This window comes from Psammomys obesus, unplaced genomic scaffold (assembly GCF_907164565.1).
Source record: "Psammomys obesus unplaced genomic scaffold, mPsaObe1.curated_primary_1811, whole genome shotgun sequence".
In the NCBI taxonomy this organism is placed as follows: Eukaryota; Metazoa; Chordata; class Mammalia; order Rodentia; family Muridae; genus Psammomys; species Psammomys obesus.
In genome coordinates, this window is record NW_026596057.1 from 12,888,572 (window position 1) to 12,892,130 (window position 3,559).

At 52.1% G+C, this 3,559-nt stretch overlaps 1 pseudogene; it reads left to right on the top strand.

Annotated features, from left to right (window-relative positions):
• Positions 1–226: 226 nt before the first annotated feature.
• LOC129689266 (cytochrome b-c1 complex subunit 10-like) lies at positions 227–544 on the top strand (annotated as a pseudogene).
• Positions 545–3,559: the final 3,015 nt, after the last annotated feature.

The window sequence follows — 3,559 nt, forward strand, 5'->3', positions numbered from 1 at the left end:
TGGAGAGATGGCTCAGCAGTTAAGAGCGAGCACTGGCTGCTCTTCCAGAGGTTCTGAGCTCAATTCCCAGCAACCACAGGGTAGCTCACGACCATCTATAATGGGATCTGGTGCCCTCTTCTGCCATACAGGCATACATGCAAATACAACACTCATATGTGTAAATAAATAAGCCTTAAAAAAAAAAAAAAGACTTGGCAGTGTTCCAGGGCAGCGGAACAGGGTGATGCTGAGCAGGGTTCTAGGCCCAAGCTACTGGGAACTGGCCAGGAATTAGATCCACACGGCCAGCATGTGGGGCACTGTGGGTGCTGTGGGGCTGGTGTGGGCCACAGACTGGCGGCTCATCCTGGACTGGGTGCCTCACCTCAGTGGCAAGCTTAAGAAGGAGGGTCAGGCAGCCCCTTCCTCCCGCCACGGGCCTTGCTGCTGTCATATTCCCTGCTGCTCCAGAAACGGCCCTTGGAAGATGCTGAGGAAGCTACTTCACTCAGGGGGAGCTTCTGCATCGATAGACACTGGGGCTACCGTGATGGGTGGGTAAACCTTGACCTCATCTCGGCGGCAGTTTGGGGGGACTTAGCAAACATTTTGAAATGTTTCGTGAATCCTTGGGTCCTTCAGAAAAAGCATTCAGGTTGCCACCGTCTAACTTCACAGAAAGAGACAGTCACCCACCGTGGACCTCCCGCTTGGGGACCATCCCACACTATGGTCAACACTCGCTTCGGAGGACTCGCAGACCTAGTGGCAGTCTATAGAAAAGTGGGGACAGCGGGCATGTAAACGACACCACGGTAAGATCACCAGCACAGCGTGCAGGAGACACACCCCGGTGCTTCCTCTAGTAGACTGGAAAGAAAAGCCAGGCTGGGAGGATAACCTGGAGACGAATGAATACAAGCTAAAACGGCCGCTGCCAGTGTCAGCATCTGAGCTGCTGTGCCCAGAGTCTCGGATCCAAACTCTAACAGTATGCATGTGGGTGGTGTTGAGGCAATTAGGGAGAGTGAACCCAGGAAAGGTCTGTGTAGGGAATTGTGGTCACAACGCAAAGCATGTTCGTTCTGAGTGGTTTACTAACACATTTACGGATGAAAAAAATATGAAACCTAAGGTGTGCTTCAAAATACTTGAATAGGCTAAACGGATGGGCTGGGGCTGGGAGTGGGTTCAGATACACTGGCTTAGGATACTAAGCTGGTTACCTTCGTGGGTGCTCAAAAGTTCAAAGCAAATGAAGGGAAAACAAAGATCATATGTATAAAATAGTGTGTGATACATTATGAACTATTGACTTAAGGGAAACAAAGATAAAACAAAAAATATTTAAGGATCCTTTAATTGTGAAAGAACTATAAAATGGCTCTGCTGTCGTACTTTTAAAAAACTCTTTTATTTGCCTTTCATATATCTTTTTCTCCCTACTCCACCCCAATCTCCTCCAACACCCCAATACCAGGTAGGAGAGAGAAAGGGTTAGTGGGAGAGGGGGCACAGTTGTTTCTTAGCTGCTTCCTGCTGCTTAGAGTCATGTGGTTCCTTGGAGCCAATCCAGTCCTGGTTTCAGCAGATCTCCAGCTTGTTTCTCTTTTCTCCACTCTCTGGACTCTGGCATTTATTCTCCCTCCAGAGTCCTCAGATTCAAACTCTCTGCAGCTGGCAAAGAGTTCCTCTCAGAGGCCACACGAAGCAAATGGTCTGCTGCTGTGGACCACCTGAGACAAATGAAAACACGTTCATTTCCACAACACTGCTCAGTGGTTGAGAGCTTGAATTGCCCTGACAGAAGACTTGAGTTCAGTTCCCAGCAGCCATACCAAGTGGTTCCCAACTGCCGGTAACTCCAGCCCCAGTGGGGCTTAGACAGCCTTTTCTTGTCCCGGAGGGCACTGCACACAAATCTGTGCCCGGCCACACACATAGTTAAGAAATGAAAATAATCTTTCAAAAGAAACAATTTTTCCTTTTTTCAATCTGTTTTTCCACACCCATGTTTTTGGAATGCATTAGTTTGCTTTCATAGGTGTTTCATGCGCCGACTCTCAACTCACAAAATTAAAACTTAAAAGCTACTAAGATCTCAGAAGAGTTAAGAGAAAAAAAAACAAAAAAACAACCTATGAAAGGTTGTGGATCAGAAAGACGCACAGCTGAGGCCACCAGTGGGAGGCACGAGCCAGCTGCAGGTGCATTGGTGACTAGGTCAAATGTGAATGTCGAGCCAACAACTGTTATCATCGCCACGGCACACTCAGGGGTCAGCGATGTGTCCTCTGCTTTGCCTGCTCGCTAGAACCCTCCGGGGGAATTCTGGGAGCCGTGAACACAAAGGCCCATGCCACAGCAATTGAATCAAGCTCTCCTCTGGGGACCCGGGGCAGCAGTAGTTCTAAATGCTCTCCAGCTGACTCGAGGGCGCGGCCGGAGGAAAACAGGTGTAAACGGAGGGAGGCCGGAGGGGTTTAAACACAGCCGGTAACTGAGCAGCCTGAGTTCTGCTGAAACCCCTCCTGGGTAAGTGGAGAATAGAGCTGCCGGAGACCCTGAGCGCCACCTTTGTCCTGCTTGCCATGAGTCACACCCTGGGAGACACTCGCATCCAGTCTGAGGCATTTCTCTCTGGGGTGTGGCTGAGATCCCAGCGGGGCCAAAATTCTGGCTTCTCCGGGCTGAGCTGTGGGCACCTTTGGTTGCAGGTTCTGGCGAGCACATAGCAAGTATGGGGTAAACAGCTGGTGTGAGTAAAGCCAGGGAGGGGAAGGTTGTGGCTCTGCAAGGAATATGACTTGCTGCTGCGCGCTGGGCTGGAGCCAACCCCAACTGACGCCCACTGGGCTGTGATCGAGTGCCACCCAGCACTGACCCGGCAGCACAGAGTCCAACCCATGCAAGGAATCCCCTCTGCAGGATCAGAGTCTGGCACAGAATGCGGCGTCGCGGTAGGACTTTCAGCCGGTGAGGGATGGGACGGAGAGATGAAGCTGACTGTCAGGAGTGATGTCCAGCCTTGGGGGCTGGGCTGAAAGGCTGCGCATATTAGCCGTGGCATGTTATGGGAAATGGGTTCACTTGGTTATTTGCTCAGGCGCAAAGTCTCTCCTGCAGGTGTCTCCGCGCCTGGCCAGCAGAAGCCTGTCATTTGCCAGCGCTAAGACACTGCTGGTCGGCCCTACCTGTGGGCTCTGTGCCTAAGCACGCCTCCCACCGGGCCCTCATTCCGCTTCAGTACCACCCCATCGCTGCCTCAACCCCGTAGGCTGACCTGCCGCCCGCCCACCAGCTCGGTGATGCTGGTGGCTCCCCGGCACTGGGGTCCCCTTGGATCTGCCTCCCCATAAGGTGTGGCCTGGCATCATTGCTGCTGGGTAGGGGCAAGGCAGGGCTCACTACCACGTAGACACTAATCAACGAAAGGCTACAAGCATGTCCAGCCTACAGCCTCGTGCAGCCAAGGAGAGCTGGGAGGGCCGCCCGCCCAACACTGTAAACTTATTTAAAACCTTGAGGGGTGTGTGTGTGTGTGTGTGTGTGTGTGTGTGTGTGTGTGTGTGTGTGT